Source organism: Ixodes scapularis, unplaced genomic scaffold (genome assembly GCF_016920785.2).
Source record: "Ixodes scapularis isolate PalLabHiFi unplaced genomic scaffold, ASM1692078v2 ptg000810l_1__unscaffolded, whole genome shotgun sequence".
In the NCBI taxonomy this organism is placed as follows: Eukaryota; Metazoa; Arthropoda; class Arachnida; order Ixodida; family Ixodidae; genus Ixodes; species Ixodes scapularis.
In genome coordinates, this window is record NW_024610041.1 from 384,732 (window position 1) to 405,641 (window position 20,910).

Here is a 20,910-nt window from a genome sequence, read left to right on the forward strand (position 1 = left end):
GTAGTATAACACTTGCATCACATCTTTAGCACCGCAGTTTGTTGGCCCAGGATGTGGTGCTCTGCAGACTTCCTCTGCAGAGAAATGCGATGATATATTGAATATGAATGAAATTAATATATATAACAATTTAAGATGGAAGCACTAACGAAAAACGGTTTCGTCCTGAGATCACCTCTGCCCTGACATGTTATGTCGAGCACCACTCATGTAATATCCAAACTACTTTATAAGTACACCCTAAAAAACGTTTGTGCGTCTGCTTTCCCGTACAACACTCGGAGAGCGAATATCCGCACCTTACGGAGGCAGCTCAGCGAATGACACTGCCGAAACATATGTTTAGCGCAAAAAGCGCAGTCTGAGTTGTGACATTAAGCAATGCAAAACGTCACGCTTGCATTGCTTGCGTGAGTAATACACTTGGAAATTTAGTTTGTTTCCGACATGCACTTTCCGACAAGCCACTTTGCATGTGAAAATCCAGTGCTCGTAGAAAGACCACGCAACTACATCTGGCGCCTGAGGTATACGAAATTTTATCGTTGGTTTACGTTGATTCGGTACAAAGCGATAGAGCTCGATGTAAGAGCTCGACAATTGTGATGGAGATTGCGAGCCTAAGTAAACTATCTTAGAGCTGGAGAGTCATAAAAATGCTACAACTTCGGTAACAGACTTACCAGGCAGCACTGCAAAAGTGCACACCACTGCGGCTAGGAAGCAAATAGCTGCAACGGTTGGCTTCATCTTGGACGGTGGATGTCGACGATGTAGTTACAGATTTTGGAGTGGGCTTATATAGTGCTTCGCCGGTGTAAAGAAAGCGTGATTTTTATCGGATTCGTTTCGTAGAAAAAGACACGGCCTTTCACACGCATTGTTGTCAAAGTCCGCGACATCGAGCTAATTACAACAATCGAATTTCGCGATGTCTATGAAAGATATTCATAAAATATTTGCGTCACAAGCTGCGGAATTTTTATCCGGCCTGCCGGAAGGTCATTATTCTCTTTTATTGTCTTTTCTGAACATTGGCATAAGATTTTGAAGGATAGGAGGAGGAGAGCTTAAATAAAGAAACGGAGTTAAACATAATTTTAATTAAAGCAATTTTTCTTGAGGCACTAGACCAGTGGTCCCAAACTCAATTGAGTGTGGGGTACAGATGGCCCACACCGGAAAGGTCGAGGGCCGACGTAAGACCAGAAGGGGGGTGGGGGGCGGGGGAAGGAGGGGGAGGGGGGCGTTTAAACGTTTTACAGAGAAGAAACCTCGTGCTCCATGCGTTTTATAAACTCACAGTTTTTTCCAGTGATGTGATGACGAGAATTACAATGACACCACCCGTCAACGCGTTACCATTTTAATAGAGTAACAGAACAAATACACTTTCGTTCCAGTTCCTCAATTCAATCAGAAATTAACCAAACTGAACGTGCCTCTGAAACAAAAAAAGAGAAGTTAATATGACTTTTCTTGCTACTCTGATGATTCTTTTTTTTTTTTTCAATGCGAGGATACCGAGCATGTAGCTTTTACCTTTGACAGGTGCCCTGCTGATCGAGAGTTCGCGCAGCCGAGATGCATTCTTCAACGAAGAGCTCACGCTTGCATCCTGGTAGTGGAATTGTTGTACATTACAAAAAGCTGTGAAGCAAAAAATAGTACAATAGCAGAGGGAAAATGAACGTAAGTATGAACTATGCGAATACGTTAAAAGAGCAGAGCTACTTTTTGAGCGAAAATGCACGGGCGAGATGTGATCAGCATGGCACATGCCATTTTGGCGTTCGAGATTTGCGAACCGAGATTCGTATCGGTACCGCGACAAAACAGCACATCTTTTTGCAAACTGGATTATGGAACGGGAAATCTAACTGGATTTCTCGCTGGAAATCTGGAAGCCTGAAATCTAGAAAGCGGACAGTTGTCTGCAAACTGGATTTCAGGTTGTCAGCAATACATTTAGTCAACTTTCCTGTTCTATAATCCAGTTAGCGAAATGTTATACTGGGCTGCAGGCCGAGTGCCTGCGAGTAACCTCTGTGCTTGACCTCTGTGCTTGACAGATCATTTGATCATATATTAAACACCTGTCTTCGCTGGAAAGACAGTCCTACGTTGTAAACCTTACCAGTGACGTTTTCTCTAGGACCTTACAGTTTGCAGTTTTTTTGTTTTTTTTTAAGATTTACAAATTTTGGTAAGTGAAGTAATGCTAGACTAGCCTTATGAGATCCTTAAGTTTAATCTGATGATGAATATTGTGCTTTAGTCATACCTGAACATTAATTCCTAAAATTTCGTTTTACAATTTGTGTTATGAACTTCTATACTTCGTGATATTTTTTTCTTAATTTATTTCTCTTCAAACAAGGGGAAGAGCAAACTGCAGCTCACAAGAGTGTTGGTGTAGTGCTCGTTCACTTTTTCTAATCATCAATGTTCTGGAGGAGAATGATAAAATACAAATAGCGTATACAGGTTTGAGTTTAATCGGAACAGACCAAAAAATGGGTGAGAATTAGGCAAGTACCGTCTTCACCATATATCTATCTGTATCGACGGACATTAGACGAGGGAATGCTTGTCATGATAAGTTTACCAACTAATTAATATCTGCTGATAAACTTTTATTCTTGCCTTTGGGGGGTCAAGCTCCAATTTCAGCATTGACGGTAATTACCATCAGAGACCAAAGCAATTAAAAGAATTAAAATGAAAATAAATACAGAAAAAAGTATAAAGGTAAAAGAGCGTGCAGTTATGTTATGTGATACCCTTACTCTGAAGCAGATGAAAGAGAGGATTAAAAAATCAGTTGGCCCGCATCTCGACATATTTTTCAGTGCCAAGACGCATAAGGACTTGTGCCCATTTAGGGCCATTGTTACCGAGAGGGGCACTTGGCTACGTCAGTTGTCTTCGTAACTCCAGAAGCAACTGTCACTTTTAGACATCGGAGACCCTTACCGGGTGCACAACTCTGAGGCGGTAGTAGAGTTCTTTAAAGCTAAAGAGGCAGGAAAGTGGTCGACTTTTAGTGTGAGTGATGAAGACTTGTTTTCTTCTTTGCCCCACGACCAGCTGGTATCCTCGGTGAAGTCATGCATTGAGTCTAACAGAGAACTGGGATACAGAAACGCTAGCGGTGTCTCCATAAATGGCTTCCTTGAGCTGTTAAAATTTTATTTGTGGTCTATGATAGTTGGTTAGTGCGATAAGATGTGTCTTTAGAAAAAAGGCGTGAGCATTGGGTCATGGGTGGCGCCAATCTTGAGCGATATTTTTCTTGCTGAGGTAGACAGAGCTGTAGAAAATGCCATATGTTCTTCTGTGCTAAAAAAAAGTTCCGTTTCGTGGACTACTTTTAGTCCACTATAAAGGAGCTGATGGAAGTGACACTCGGAATACGGTCTTGGATGCTTTCAGTAAGTATGGTGTGGCACTCAGTTTCACGTTTGTAGAACCTAAAGCAGGTGTACTCCAAATTTTAGACATGTCGGTCAGCCGAAGGGAAATTACCTGTGTTGGTCTTACAGAACTCTTTCTAAAAAACCTTATTCTGAACTAACGGTCTTCATATTCCGAAGCTGTGCAAGGACGGATTGCTGTCTCGTGTCTCTCTTCGGCTCTTAGGAAGTTCTGTGCTCACACGATGAATGACAGTTTCCGGGAGCAGGTAGGGAGGCTAATGACGTCGGGTTTTCGGGTGAACCTTGTGACGAAGATAGCAAGTTCTTTTTTGAAGAAGGCCAAAGTGTGGAGAAGGCTAAAAAACGATTGACGGAAAACGCATTGTCATCGTACCGTACCAACCAATATCGAATCTTTCCTAACCCGAAGAAAGTAGGAGGGTGGTACGCATACCGGTAGTGCTCTCGGCGTCTCAAAATATGAGCCAATTGTGTTCTAGGGTTGGTGACGGGGCTAGTCGCCACAAAGGCATGTGCACTACAACGCACCGAAGACAGTTCGTGACGTGTGTTTTGTCTGTTGTTTACAAAATCCTCATGTCTTGTAATATGTTTTACGTGGGGCAGGCGGGGAGGTGTCTTAATGACAGCTTAGAGAGCATTTCTATTCACTGGGGGCCACTGCTGGGGGGATTTGGCAACACATTACAGTAGATGCGAGTGTGTGCCGGATTTCCGCAAAGGTGCTGTCCTGGACAAACACAATAAAAAAAAAGTGAGATTATAGAAGCATTTTTTATTTACAGTTTGGGGTATCTATGTGTCAGCGCTCCATCGGTGGCTTTGTCAGAAAAAGAGGTTTGCTTTTTGCAAGCAAATATGAAAGGTGGTTTTTGAGGATACTCAGCACTTATGTTAGTGTCGTGATTCATAGATAGATGAGTAGGTGGTGGTTGTTGGTGTCTGTTATCCGTTTTGAATATGCGGTTTCCTATAATTTTTCATTTTTACTGATAAAACTTGAGTTGGGAGTACAGCTTCGTCCTGTGGAATTTGTTTCTTCTCGTCGTCTTCGTTGCCGAGCTGTTTTTCATCATTTTCTTTGTTTACCTCCAGCTGCATTTTAAACAATCGTTGTTGCGTTGTACATGCCGAGGACTCTTGGCGCTTTGCCTGACGGATGTTGCGCCCCTTCGTTTATATCTTTTGATGATTTATTTTTTGAATCGGCGTTTTCAGCGACTATCAAGCTTCTTTACACGTAATACTATTGTGATTTCCTAGAAAAATCTTGGCTGTTTTCGCTTGAAGGTGACCTTCAGCTGCATGCGCTTTTGCATGACGTGAATTCGCTCTGCTCAGTTGTTCTTTAGAGTAAGTTTCTCTTATAATATTCTTCTCGGAACACATCAGCACAGCGATTTTGATCGTTCCCTCAAAAGCTAAGACTACAGTCACTGGATTCTGGGAAATATAGGGACCTTGCCTTCCTTGCCAGACAGTCGGACAATAAAAAAAAAGTGGGGTATTGGGATGTTTTTACAGCGTGTAGGGTTGGTCGGCCATTAAAGTTACGACGAGTCACACGCTAAAGCATAAGCAATTTAGCCAGTGTAGTACAAACGCCAGCTTGGGGTCTTTAACGTGCACCACGCAGTAGTGATACACGAAACGGGCAGGTCGAAACGGGCAGGGGTGGGGATTGAACCCAGACACCTGGGTTCTGCAGCGCGAGCTTCCGCTCCACGCGCGTCGAGCTGGGTGTGCGGTGTGCCCTTTAGCCCACTCGTCTAAAGCGCACACCAATTACACTTTAGAGTAATTGTAAACAACCCGCGAAGTATTGGAGCGAAAAGAAAATAGCGCTTGGAACCAGTTACATAATTCTAGAGAAACACCATACAAAAATAATTTACGCAAGAGCTGGTTGTGACTGACCTTATCAAATGCTTTTGACATATAAAAACAAATCGCACTGTCTATGAGGGATTTTGGAAAAATATTTGCGTCACAAGCTGCGGAAATTTTATCCCGCCTGCCTGGAGGCCATTATTCTTTTTTATTGTCTTTTCTGCACATTGGCATAAGATTTTGAAGGATAACAGAAGCAGGAATGTCGCGAACCACTGTAAATTCGAAATCAAAAGGTTTCGATACTTTCGAACCGAACTGAGGTTCAAAATCGGAAGATATCGATATTTTCGTACTGCCCGAGGTTCAAATTCGAAAAATACGCAACTTTGGATCACCATGGAGTTTCGAATTCGAAAAGTTCGAAGCCTTCACGGTTTCTAAAAGTTGGGGTTCGAATATTTCGAATATATATTTTACTTGAGGTTCCAGAAATTCAAAGATTTCGAACTTCCCTAATTTGAAATTCGAGAGATTGGGATCTGGAGTGCGAAAGATCGAAGATTTCGAATTTATTTTAATCTGAAGTTCGAAAAATTCGAAGATTTTGAAATTATTTGGATATAAAAGTCGAAAACATTTAAACGCTTCGATGTTTTTTGGAGCTACAGTAAAAAAAAATTCGAAGATTCCGAACTTCTTTCATCATAAAGTTCATATTGTTCGAAAGTTTCGATTCTCTTTTAGGCCTATATTCGATTTTTTTGTTGTTGTTGAAGATGTCAAATTTTTTCTAACTTCAAGTTTTCAAAGTTTGAAATACGATTTTCATGTTCCTCCACAGTTTCAGTAGTAAATAACGTCTTCACGACTTACTGGTTTTCACGATACGAGGATTAGAAAAGTTCGGGTGTGATATTTAGACTGAGCGAAGTTGATCAGGCAATTAAATGAGAGACGAGTGTCCCGGATGTGCTGGAATATTTTCCACTGCAGAGTGACGTGTGACCATAGATCAGTAGTTGTGACCGCCAGCCCACGGGGGGGGGGGGGGGGGGGGGGAGGTGGGGGGAGGGGGGTTCTTTATAGTGCATCACACAGTAGTGATTACATGAGCGCACTGTTTTACGATACTCATCGATACTTCTCCAGTTCGAAAAGGCTGGGGGCGGGCAGGAGGTTGAGGCTCAGAAAAACTTTAAAGCGACCTGGGAAACTAGCTCCCCACCCCTTGCACGCTGGTGGTAATCGATCGAATGCCGCCCGAGTGACGCTGGCATATAGTGATTTAAGTTTGTAATTGTTCTGGAGGTTTTTTTTCCTGGACAAAAAAAACGCCGAGCAAAAAAAAAAAAAAAAAAAGAGAAGCCGACACAGCTCGAGGTCAAGGAGCTGTTAACGAAAACAATACGGGGAAAGAGGACGTTTTCGAGCTTATTTTAATCTGAATGTATAATGCATTATGTATAGCTACTGTCGTTCTTCACCGCATAAAGATCGCGTAGATGGTCATTGTCGGAAACTCGTTATCGGAAGGCACCACTTGTCAGATGCTTAGTGGTTCGGAAGTTCAAAGCTATGTCTTCTCTACCTAAATAACTGTGCCATTGGTAAAAAATAAATTAAAAAATAAATGAACATAAAAATAAATGCGGGGATAAAAATCTGAAAAAGAAATCTATCAAGAACCCGAAGGAAATGTTTTATTGTTGCATATTCAGAGGCTCAGAACATCGAAACATGTTTCTCCCACCAAAATGTGTACAGACTAAAAAAAACAAAAACACGTCCCAAAAACCTGAAGAAAAAAAAGATTAAAAATGCTTTTTAATGACGTGCTGAACTTGAACAATATTATAAATCTTCCCCCTTGAGTTAATTTATTTTACAACGTAAAAAAACAATAAATACAGGATTTTGTATTGTGCAGATGGCAATAATATGTACTGGCTGTGGTCTTAATTTAAACGCGATACCTAAAACGATTTAGACGAAAAGAATTACCAAGTTTAGGGCATAATTGCCCTTAAATAGATGTTTGGACATTTCTTAGAAACACATGTTGAAAAATGCTAATCATATCTTAAGACGACACTTACCTAGGCTATACATAGATCATTCAAAAGCGGTTGCTTTACCGGTTTTGAAAAAGGTGACAGCTCTGTGAAAAACAACTACCGCCCAATATCTTTGCTAACTGCATTTTCTAAAGTTTTTGAACGGGTTATGTATTCCCGGGTTCTTTTTTTATTTTCGGCATAGGATTGTAGAGTGTCAGCATGGTTTTTTGAAGGGACGTTCGGTTGAAACAAATCTTTGCTCTTTTTTAAATCACTCTGCTCCTGTTGTTACAAACAGAGGACAAGTTGATTGTATCTTTTTTGAGATGTCTACAGCCTTCGATAAAGTAAACCATGAATTGCTGTTACACAAATTATCGTCATATGGTTGTTGCCCAGAGCTAAGTAACTGGTTTCGTAGTTATTTATCATCTCGACGGAACACAGTTCGTGTAGATAACAGTCATTCCGACCACTTCTTTTCCACATCGGGTGTCCCTCAAGGCTCCATCCATCCTTGGCCCGTTGTTGTTTTTGATATTCATCAACGACTTGCCGTCATATGTTGATAACGCTCAAATTTTGTTGTTTGCCGATGACATCGAGCTTTTTATGAAAATTCACTCTTCTATCGACTGCAACGCTCTACAGCATGATGTTTCACAGATTGCTATTTGGTGTACAGCGAATAACTTGTCTCTGAATACATTGAAAACAAAAGTTGCATCTTTCTCAAGTCGTCACACCATAATGGACTGCGATTATGTTTTAGAGGGGATGCCTATCAAACGTCTTTCTTTTATAAAAGACCTTGGCGTATACCTTGATAATGTTCTAACGTTTACTGCCCATGTGTCACTTGTCGTTGGCAGTGCAACAAGAATGCTTGGTGTTATATCTCGTATTACGAAACACTTTAATAACCCGGCTTCCTTGCTTCGGTTATTTTGTGCCCTAGTCAGGTGTAGACTTCAATTTGCTTCAGTAGCTTGGAATGCTTTGAATAAAACTCAGGCATTGAACATTAAAAATGTACAGAAGAGGTTAATACGCGTTGTGTATGATCGATACTCTCATCGTCGCTTCTATTTTGATTATGAATTTCTTCTTAAAAAAGTTTTGTTGAGAGTTTCGAGAGCGGAACGTGACTTAGTCTTTTTTCATACGTTATTTAACGGTGTATCTGATTGTGGCTCGCTTTTAAGTGATGTTAATTTGCATGTTTCCTCCCGACCCACTAGAAATCATTGTACTTTTTACGTTAATACTGTCTGTGATCTCTCGCCTTTATCATGCTGCCAATTGCTTTTTAACCGCATCAACAATGCTGAAGTGGATATATTCAGCGACTCTCGGGTGTTCGCGATGAAAATGAAAGTACTTGTTGCCAATTCGTAACGTTTGTATATTTTTGCCCTGTCTCTGTTATTTTAATTCCTCATTTATTTGTGTACCAAAGAAAAGACCTGTTGGTTGTTTGTGGGCACTTGAAAATAGATATTTATTATTATTATTATTATTATTATTATTATTATTATTATTATTATTCTTGAAAAAGTTTAACATATCTACCATGAATAGGTTCGGCTATGGCACGCTGCAAATATGGCACAAACGACCATTGCCAAAAACCAGTCGTCCTTCCTGCTCCTTCGGCAATTATTTCTTTAAAACGAAGCACGCCAGAACATTAAAGTAAAAGTGATTGTCTTTCACAAGGTACGTGTCACCGCATATTAAAATTGCAGAAAAAAAAATTACGAATGTACCTCAACACTTCATTTCAAATGGAACCCTCTGCCGGTCTTTCGAGGTTCGACGAATTTCCTGAAAAGTCAAATGTTCGACGAACTTCGAACTTTTAATATAAAAGTTCGAAGTTCGTCGAACTTTTGACTTTTCAGGAATTCGAAAGTTCAAACTTTCGATTTCTTTAGATAAATAAGTTCCAAAGCACGAAAATGATCGATTCCTTTAGCGTAGGAAGGTGGAAAGTCAGTTTGACATTCCTTGCTATTCTGATGTTTTTTTTCAATGCGAGGATTCCGAACATGTAGCTTTATCTTTGACAGTTGTCCTGCTGATGGAGGGTTCGCGCAGCCGAGATGCATTCTTCAATGAAGAGCTCGCGCTTGCATCCTAGTAGCGGAATTGTTGTACATTACAAAAAGCTGTTAAGCAAAAAATTAAACGAGAACAAAGAAAAAATGAACACAGATAAGTATAAACTATGCGAATACTTTAAAAGAGCAGAGTTACTTTTTTAGCGAAAATGCATCGGCAAAATGAGATCAGGATGGCCCATGCCATTTCGGCATTCGAGACTTACGAACCAAAATTCGTATCCATACCGATAAAAAAAAAAACAGTATATATTTTTGCTAACTGGATTATGGATCATGAAATCTAACTGGATTTCTCGCAGAAAACCTGAAATCTAGTTTGCGGACAATTGTCACCAAACTGGATTTCAGGTTTCCAGCAAAATATTTTTTCAGACTTAATGTTCCATGATTCAGCTATCGAAAAGTTATGCTGGGTTGCAGGCCGAGTGCCTCCGAGTCGCGGATCTAATGCGGCTCGCGGGCCGCATGTTTGTGACCTCACCGCTTGATAGATCATTTTACCATATATTAAATACTTATCTTCGCTGGAAAGATAATTCTACGTTGTAAACCCTACCAGTGAGGTATTCCCTAGGAGCTTACAGTTTGCAGTATTTTTTAAAGGTTTATGTATTTTGGTTAGTGCATTAATGCCAGATTATTCTGATGGGATCCTTAAGTTTAATCTGATGATGAATATTGTGCTTTAGTCACACCTGAACATTCATTCCTAAAATGTCGTTTTACAATTTGTTGTATGAACTTCAATGCCCCTTCATATTTGATATGCAAACTCCAGCTGACAAGAGTGTTGATGTAGTGCTCATTCAATTTTCTATTCATCAATGTTCTGGAGGAGGATGATAAAATACAAATAGAGTACACAGGCTTGCGTTTAATCGGAACAGACCAAAAAAATGGGTGAGAATTAGGGAAGTGCCGTCTTCACCATATATCTATCTGTATCGACGGACATTAGACGAGGGAATAATTGTCATGATAAGTTGACCAGCTTACTAATATCTGCTACTGCACTGTTTTATTCTTGCCTTTGGGGGCTCATGCTGCAATTTCACCATTGACGGTAATTACCATGAAAGTCCAAACCAATTAGAAGAATTACAACTAAAAGAAATAAAAAAGAATGAAGTAATTAAAAGAGCGCGCAATTATGTTATGTGATACCCTTACTCTCAAGCAGATGAAAGAAAGGATTGAAAAATCAGTTGGCCTGCATCTCGACATATTTTTCAGTGCCAAGGCGCATAAGGACCTGTGCCCATTTAGGGCCATTGTTACCGAGAGGGGCACTTGGCAGCGTCAGATGGCTCCGTAACTCCAGAAGCAACTGTCGCCCTCAGATATCGCAGACCCTTACCGGGTGCACAACTATGAGGCGGTAGTAGAGTTCTTTAAAGATAAGGAGGCATGAAAGTGGTCGACTTTTAGTGTGAGTGATGAAGACTTGTTTTCTTCTTTGCCCCACGACCAGCTGGTATCCTCGGTGAAGTCATGCATTGAGTCTAACAGGGAACTGGGATACAGAAACGCTAGCGGTGTCTCCATAAAAGGCTTCCTTGAGCTGTTAAAATTTTATTTGTGCTCTACGATAGTTGGTTAGTGGGATAAGATGTGTCTTTAGAAAAAAGGCGTGAGCATTGGGTCATGGGTGGCGCCAATCTTGAGCGATATTTTTCTTGCTGAGGTAGACAGAGCTGAAGAAAGTGCCATATGTTCTTCTGCGCTAAAAAAAAGTGTTCCGTTTCGTGGACTGCTTTTAGTCCACTATAAAGGAGCTGATGGAAGTGACACTCGGAATACGGTCTTGGATGCTTTCAGCAGGGTTGGGCAGTATCGCGATACAAATGTATCGCGATAGTATTTCAGAAATACATTTCGTATCTGTATTTCTGTATCGCGATACATTTTTTTCACCAGTATCTGTATTTCTGTAACGAAATACATTTTCGATCTTTCTTTGTATCGCGATACAATCAAGATGAAATGTATTTCGTTACAAAACTTGAAAGTATAAAACAGAGAGGACGAGGACGGGAACAGGACATCTTTCAGATGAAAGATGTCCTGTTCCCGTCCTCGTCCTCTCTGTTTTATACTTTCAAGTTTTGTATCTATTAACCAACACGCTCGTTTTCAACTGTATTTCGTTACATTTCTTCAGAAATACCCCCCCCCCCCCCCCCCCACACACACACACACACATACTCAAGAAAAAACAATTCCGAACGGTTTCTTTTTTTTTTTACTTCTGAGGGCGCGAGGGTTAAGGAGATACTGGGGCATTGTGACTATGCTGACCAAGGTTCCTTCCGATTCTCCAAACTATTTTTCTATGCGTGCTCTTCTCTCTTCTGAGAAGTGTTGCGTAGTGGGGGACTCGAACCAGGTGGCGTGCCAGGAGTGGAGTCAGAGCATCTTCTGCCACAGGTTTTTAGTTAGGGATTTCCTGAGTCATTGTTTGCTGGCATACAACGCCCGCTGGTAACCGTCTCTCTTGCCTCAGCGTACACAGTACACCCAGCCGGCAAAGCTGAGTCACAGTCCGTTGCAGCACGAGCCTGGCGGTTGTCAACTTAAAATAGTAGGATGACTCACGCAGTGAAGTTCAACACTTATACGAATGCATCTGCGGCTGCGCCCGTAATATTGCACGGCTCAAGGGTACGTCATAAGTTGACGTGAACATGACCCACTGCTCTGGTGATCCGAAACCCAGAAAGGAGACCAGACGTGGCCTCGCTGTTCCGACCCAGACTTCGTACACCTGCGACTCGTCTCAAGCGCGCTGTTTCTCGGAGTGCTCGCACCTGTACCGGCAATATCAGGTCCCAATCCACGAGGTCCCTGTTTGGATGATGCTAGGCGAAACTTGAGGATTGGTCGGTGGCGGAGGGTCGGTAGGAGGACCTTCACAATGGGGATGCCACAGTATGGTTTTTTCAACCGTAACAGAAGACAAGACGTGTGTTCCAGAATGCTTCAGGTGGTCCACTATTCTCAAAAATATCAAATGGCACTGCCTGCACGGTCTTCAACGAGGTAACTTGCGACGAAAGTATGTTTTGTCCTTTCATATACAGTAGCGTGGTAAAGTTTCATGTTCAAGGCCACACCTACAGATAAAGAATACCAGTTCATTACACCGTGACGTCATGTGATCAATGTTGGCAGGAGCGTGGTGACGTTATGATGGGGTTTAGGGTGACATCTCGTCAGACAGACAGGATGTCAAGGAAGAGACCGCGGTCAGTCCTTGATGGAACGTTTTTTTGAGCCCATTGAAGACTCCTCGTCGTCCGAAACCACTACCTTCAAGGAAAAGTGCCAAGCCTACGGGAAAGTAATTTCGGAAAAACTTCCACTTCAAACTACAAGCTTCATGTCAGTTGGCATCTCAAGCACATTTGAAAAATGTATTGCAGTATCAGTATTTCTGTATTTGTATTTCTGCCTCAACAAAATGTATTCCTGTATTTGTATTTCCAAATACCTTTTACCTCTATTTATAACGTATTTCCGATACGTATCGCGATACATTTTTACAGATATATTTCAGCATCAGTTTTTGGGCTACTATTTTTATGTATCCCAGTATTTGTATTTCCAAATACATTTTTGAGTATTTCTGCCCAACCCTGGCTTTCAGTAAGTGTGGTGTGGCACTCAGTTTCACGTTTGAAGAATTTAAAAGTAGGTGTACTCCAAATTTTAGACATGTCGGTCAGCCGAAGGGAAATTACCTGTGTTGGTCTTACAGAACCCTTTCTAAAAAACCTTATTCTGAACTAACGGTCTTCATATTCCAAAGCTGTGCAAGGACGGATTGCTGTCGCGTGTCTCTCTTCGGCTCTTAGGAAGTTCTGTGCTCACACGATGAATGACAGTTTCCGGGAGCAGGTAGGGAGGCTAATGACGTCGGGTTTTCGGGTGAGCCTTGTGACGAAGATAGCAAGTTCTTTTTTGAAGAAGGCCAAAGTGTGGAGAAGGCTAAAAAACGATTGACGGAAAACGCATTGTCATCGTTCCGTACCAACCAATATCGAATCTCTCCTAACCTGAAGAAAGTAGGAGGGTGGTACGCATACCGGTAGTGCTCTCGGCGTCTCAAAATATGAGCCAATTGTGTTCTACACTGTTAGCAAAAATAACACGCCCAGACGTGTAAACCGTTGTCCCATAGCGGACACGTCGAAACGTGTTCGTTTTACACGCAGCCATCTGTGTTTTTCGTCTACACATGAGGTGCTGTGTAAACTTAACACGATACACCGTGTTTTTTTTCCGCTAAGCACGGTTCAGCCTGTTGGCTGAGCGTGCTCATAAAACATGGCGGCCAGCAGCCGAGAACAGGCGAGGGACGAGCCCAGCAAGCCGCGCGCCTTTCGGCTGAATTGAAAGCACACAGGACGGCGTTTGCTCTCCTTCGATGTCTTTTATACACACTAAACAGCCTCCAAGCGGCGGACGTAGCTACGCGCAAAAATACGTACGTGCGTCGTCGGCGGTCGGCGGCGTCGGTAGCTACGGTAGCTACGATCGATCCGCTAGACAGAAAAGCGAACTTAAATGGACAAATAACTCGAGCAAACTATTTGAAATCGGGCGGTAACTTCCGCCACCTAGCGGGATTTCTAGCAGTCTATAAAAAAAGTTTGTTAATATGCTACGAGCCTACACACACAGCGAAAAAGTACACCCCTGGACGTGTAAACCGTTGTCCCAGGGCGGACTCCCCAAATGGTGTTCGTTTTACACGCGAGGCTCGGTGTATTTCGTTTGCACCCGAGGTCTCGTGTAAAATGAACATCTTTGAACGTGTACTTCGTTCTGCGATCACACGTCTAGGGGTGTTTTTTTACAATGGCGGCCGTTTGACGCAAGACGGGTTCGACGAGCGACGCCCAGCGCTTTACACGGCTTTTCGCCGCAGCGAAAGCGTAGTTTGCACGTGTTCGTTCGTAATCGTTCATACGTGCTGAACTACCGCAAGCATTCACCCCCAAGCGCCGACGCCGTATCCATTACGGCGATTACGCGACAGTGGGAGCGACCATCGACTGCATCCAGCAGCGTGCTTCCCCATCGAGCAGGTCTCGTTCGCGTGGCGGTTCAGCCGATCGCCGAGGCCTCAAGCCGGTTGCATTGTCACCGACGCCGGGTAATTTCCACAGCAGTTATCTTTTCGCGACCACAGACATGAACTTTATTGAAAAAGCCCGTTTGCCGTGAGCGACGACGAATAGCTCCGACACCGACCCGACCCGACCCGACCATACCCGACCGGCGTTACCGACGTCCCGCTCACCTCTTTACCGCGAGCAAAGTTGTACGCGACGTTTCGACGTATCCACTCATATCTCGTGTGTACGCAAATTTTGCGGCTTTCCGGGTGCAAATCGGCTACCGAAACGGCCAGCGAACGAAGACGAACTGAACGCGGGCGCTATGCGCCATTTAAACACGCGGTTACTTTTCTACTAGACTGTAGCTATGTGGTGTGGTTCCTTACACATAAATGGACTACGTACAAACAGAGCTAAAATAAAATTGGGCGGCTGCTTGCGCCACCTAGTGAGTATGCGAAAACTACAAAAAAGAAGGACATTTTGGCATTTGTGGAAGTGACACGCTCGAACACGGACGGCAGCACACCAACACACACACATCACAGCACAAACCACAAGATCAAAATACAAGCATGTACATACACAAACAACGAACAGAGGCACTGACAACCCGACACTCCTACTCAATTACAACAGAAACCCGCTCGGTATATATAGCAGACTTTTTGTTTCAGACAAAGGTCCGGTGACACCCCCCGTATTTTATATGAACGTAACGATATTACACAATTATTACTTATATAGTACGGCGACATAAATATAATTTGAGAAGGTACACATTTCTCTTAGTCTAGCTTAACGCTAAAAGACACCCCACATTTAAAAAAAAATGTTTTGAGCTAGCCAAAATGTAGCAAAATCTGGTTTCGTTTTCGGAAGTTTGAGCGCTCAAGGCTGGAATGCGCTAGCGAAGTGTGTGCATGCTTCTGTCAAACTATAATCTATTGTATGACGCTCTCAAAGCTGCTGGCTGCAGCCCCGTCTTGGTTTAGGGTTTGATTTACACGCGCTCCCGTGGAAATGAAATTATGCGCGCTCGAGTCGATATAATTGACAGCGTGAAGTATAAACCGAATGTAAACGATTTTGCGAGCGACGAGAAAAGCGACGGCGACCCGCTTCGCTGACGCTCGGTCACTCGCGCGACGACGCAAGCCGCATGAAAGCGGAACGATGTTTTCTAGAAATCCAAAAACCGAGTGACGCGACGAGCGATAGTAAGAAATCTTCGTAATACGTCGCTGACTCGTCGCTGTCGCCGTCGCTCGCTAAATCGCTTTATGCAGTTCAGCCTTTATACTCACGCTAGTGCCGACCTGCATTACCCGCTGAGCCCAAGCAAGCGATAAGGATATTCAAATATGTCACAACAGTGGCGTGCATTCGCTAAGAAAACATATATCTCAAATTCCTGCAGTTTGACGTCGGGATCCGTTACTTGTTCTGCTGTCACCTTGGCGAAACGGTCACTAAAGAGAAACTAGTCAGTTTGTTTTATCGGAGATTATAAAAACCTTATCTAGCCACTGTTATGCACAAAAGCACTCTGGAATTTCATATAAATAGTTTAGAATAAACTGAACACAATCGGTAACTTAATTTTCCAAGCATAATAATAAAAAAAAAATCTTAGAAAACAATGTATTTTTAAGGTGTTTCAAATAAAAAAAACTGAAAAAGCTTGAGCCTTATTTCAGCTGCACTATCACGTAAATACTTTGGGAAAAAAATATCTATTGAGAAGTATAGGTTTTGCAATCTCCAATTTGCTTGTTTCAACTTTCCAGTTACTTTATGCGTACTTGCAGATTGTATCCTGACAAATCTAGACAAAATTGTATAAAAAGTAACAGTCTATATAAAATTTATAGCTTAATTAAATTCACATTTGTTTGATAATGTTCAATCTTAAATATGAGTTTTAAATTTCACATCTATTATTACAAATGATTGAATTACATGCTGCTTGATGCATGCTGTGCCGCCCCCCCCCCCCCCCCCCCCCTGCTGGTTAGTTGTTGTAAACCCCTTAATGTCGTGTTACTTGTTTGTTGTTGTAGGTGTGTGAATGCATATGTTGTACCCCACTCCTACTTGGGCCTTCAATGGCCAGTAGTATCCTCTAAATAAAATTTAAAAAAACAAGTGAGCAGTAAAAATCTGGAAGACAAAAGTAAACACAGAGCCGTGCAAAAAGGCATTCAGCATATGAAACAGATACAGATATGGGCCTCTGGCGGTCCATCGGTTCAGCCTCCACACCGCCTAAAGACGGCAGTGTTGCAATATTACGAACCAGCGCACAGGTAGACAGTTACCCAAAATCCAAACACAAAAAAACTCACATCAGCGCTGTGCGAGTGTATACTTTTGTGTATTTGGATTTTGAGTAACTGGTCTACCTGTGCGCTGGTTCGTAATTATGCCGTACCAACTCGCCCAATCTGCCGTATTAATAGTGTTGCAAAATACTTAGATCAACTATAATGCTAATGACTGCAGTGTATAAAAGCAAGCTACTCGTCGGAACGAGCTTGACGGTACGAGAATAAAGAGAATGTTTTCACAGCTAAACTCAGAGTCTGTTGCACCGTCTCTTCCGTCCTCAAGATCGAAAGTGATACAGATTGGTGACCTGGACATGATGATTGACTCCGAGCACCTGCTATCCAGGGGAATGTTCTTCGTGGCCAAGGGCACGGCAATGGCTCTGCCTTTTCGGACGAAAATGCAGTAGGCACATATTCAACTTTCTCAGCCTCCACATCTGCAGCGCCTCCGCAACCACCTCTGCTCTGTCGCATCTAGCACCGGCATCTCCCAGCAATGGGCTGCGACCACCTTGCTTGCCCCACCGGCTTGGCAAGTGAATATTCATCGCCATCTTCACACTGTTCACAAGGCATGTTGCTAGCCGACCAGGGTCTCCTCATCGTTGCCATGTCAGGCATTCGCTCTCAGTTCGGTTCCTCATCTTAGGGGATGTTGCATCGGCCCCGCAGTCGGCCGGCATCCCCCTTTCAGTCCGAGGCTGTACACTCCAAACTGATCGAGCTGGACTGAAAGCACGACAGGGTCGATTTCCTTCGTCTGCTGCCTCATTTCCTGACCTCGGCATCAACTACCGTGCACGGCTTCCAAACGCTCTCTTTCCTGCTCTCTAATATGTCATCCTGCTTGCGGTACATGTCAACAGCAACGACACCTCTCTGGAGCCGCAATCACTTCAACAAAATCGTGCCATTCCTCACAGTGCAGAGCTGAGGGCGATAGCTCTGCGGCAGTCTATCGGTTCAGCCTTGGCATCGCCAAAGATGACAGTGCTACTCATACTCGTCACCACGAGCTCAACGACATGAGAATAAACAGAATGTTTTTATTGCTCGGAGTCGGTCGCAGCATCTTTTCCGTCCACAACATCGTATACTCTATAGGTAGTAAGCAAGAGACACACTTCAGATGAAAAGAAGAAATGCTCAGATCACACATGCCGCGGGTGTCCAAAATTATCTATCATGTTGAATATTGTTTTGGTTTTTTTAATTCTAACAGAAGACAAACATCATTATCGCGCAATCAAAATGAATACTTACGAAACACCTAAGTCGCAGTGTAAGTGCTCATCGCTGAGCTGCGGCTGTGGCATATATGTATTTATTTAAAAGTGCACCGATGATAAAACCTTCAGGTTTGGCAACAATACCGAGATTACAACGGTTGTTGTCCATTATAAAATACAAAAGAAATAAAAAATACTGGAAACAATGCAAGGTACAAATCTGCACAACAGGCTTCCGAATTCAACTACTTTGTCGTACTGGAGTTTGTTACAGTAATAACAGCTTTGGATGGGCTGTGAGGACAGCATTCACACTGAACTGGGTGCCTTGGTGACTACCACCAGTGTTGAGGAGTTATCACTCCAGAGTTGGAACGATTCCGCACTTCCACAACCCTGGAATCGAATGCAAATAAAATGGTGGCAGCACTGGAATGGAATGGGAATGAAATTAGTAGTTACATTTTGCCCAGAATAGAGTAGGAATGGAATAGGCTTTGTTCTAATGCGAGCTGCTTAGATGCCGTCAAAGGGGCTTTCGAAACGGCATTATTGCACTTAGGTAACTGACGGTTTGGTTATCTGACTGCTTATGTTCCTTCGAGGATGAAAGTGGCAACCCCAGTGAAGCAACCCAAACTGTAGAGTTGTAGGCTGACAAGGGCAATTTACTCGATCTTAATCCAGGGTAAGGGTTTTGTACCTCAGCGTTCCAAAAACTACCCGTGCCCAGCACTTTTCAATCTGTGTTGTCACGTGACACGACCCACCGGAGTAACTCGGATCTATTTGGGTAAGATTTGGAACACAGCCAAAGTGTCGTTCCTGGTGCTGCGAGATGCAACCATAAGGCTGTTGGGACCATGTGTGATTACAGCACCAGTTGCAGGCCACCAGGCAGGGAATGTGTCACACCGCCCGCACTTCGTTAATACACGTGACTCCTCACTTATTATGTATCTCGTAAAAGTGGAGGACATATACGGTTCTTTTGTGGAAAAGATGGGCGACTTAGTTTTCCTCTCTGTTACGAGGCTTTTACACCTGGTGGTGCGATCAATATCTGCAGTGCCCCCATACCAATTGCCACTAGTGCTATGTGCGACCAAAGCTCAACTTAGTAAAATCAATGATTGCGGGTAGGGTTTTGAATTTTGCAGTTGTCTACGCATTTCACAACGCCAGCTTTACGCCGACGTTATTTTCCGGTAACTTAGTGCTAGCTGTCAAGTGCCATTTTCACAATTGGGAGGGATTGAGAGGAATGGAATGCAGCAGTTCAGCCATTCCAGGAGTGGGAATGGGCCCAGTTTTTCCTTTCCAGGAGTTCAAAGGAATGGAATTAGTATTAGAAAATTCCAATTCTCTGCAATAGAGTTGGGTGGAATGGGGAATCTTTTGTTTGTTTGCACGCCTAGAATGTTTGAGATGACTCGAGAATCTTGTTTGTTCGAGCTCGGAACCTTCTAGATACCTACGGGCTTACAAAAAGAGCTTCGCATGGCTGCTCGAGTCAGTCGTCCTTTTGTCGCTGTCAAAGTATGTGCGGTCTTTGTTACTTTATGTTTCTCGGCACAAGTTCGCTGCATTTAACATTGATCTGAAGTTTTATTAATCAAGTTTGTTTTTGTTCATGACATAATGGTGGATGTGCAGGGTAACGCAGTCGATGCCCATAAAGCGTACCATATGTGAACACGATAACTCTGAAGACGACGATCGTGAAGGCGACGTCCTTGAAATCATCCGAGGACGACTCCAACTCTGACACCAACGACGACCTCAACTATGGCCTCGGAAGCGACCCGGACAATGAACTTGACAAAGCCCCTGGCTACCACACTTAGACGAAAACAGCATGACGACTTCTACGCTGATGATGAAACGGACGACAACTCCAAAGACCAAACCCGGCTACAATGTCAACAACCAACCTGACAACGGCCTCGATGACAAACAGTCTTCAACCGTGGTGACGAGACTGATGACGACACTGATGATGACCCAGGCGAAGACTCAAACAATTTCATGGAAGACGATCCCGACTACGGCTTTGACAGTTATCCAAGGACAATCCGGACGATGACTTTAAAGGGCAACTCCGGCCAAAACTCGAAATTAAAGAAATTACTGGTATCGCTGTAGTGACACAATATACGACCCCAGCCAAAATATTACGTCCGTGGGATGCCGCATTTTCAACTAATGCCGATAATAAAAATGTGACCCGCCGCGAGCCGCTGCACCTTAGCGGTCGGCTAGCGGGTTGCCGATCACTAAAGCAACATTGGGCCGTGACGTCAGTATCGTTCCTTTTTTTCCTCCAAGCGTTACGCGGAGTGCGCTTCTTTGAGCCGCTACCACCGCTACTTGGACTTGTGATTGTCATGTTTAGCCATTGCTTTTATCTGTAGCCCGTGTAGCTTCGGTATAGCCTTTTGTTTATTTGCTTGTGAGGACTCAAAGACTGGTTTTAGCGAGCAACTCGTAGCGCCCAAGACTGCCCAGCTGTTCCTCGAAGGATGCCGAGTAGAACTTGTAGTGCTGTGGGCTGCTCAAACAACCCGCTGCACAACCCGGAGGTGCTTTTTCACAAGTTTCCAACGTACCAGAAATTGAAGAAGGTGTGGGTAAACGCTGTTCGACGAGTGGACTTTGGCTTTTACGCGCCCAAGGAAAAAAGAATGCAAAAACAGACATGTACAGCCCTAACGCAGCAGCCCGTGCCGGAAAGCCTCAAAGCTCTGTGTCTGTTACTGACCCGCAGCG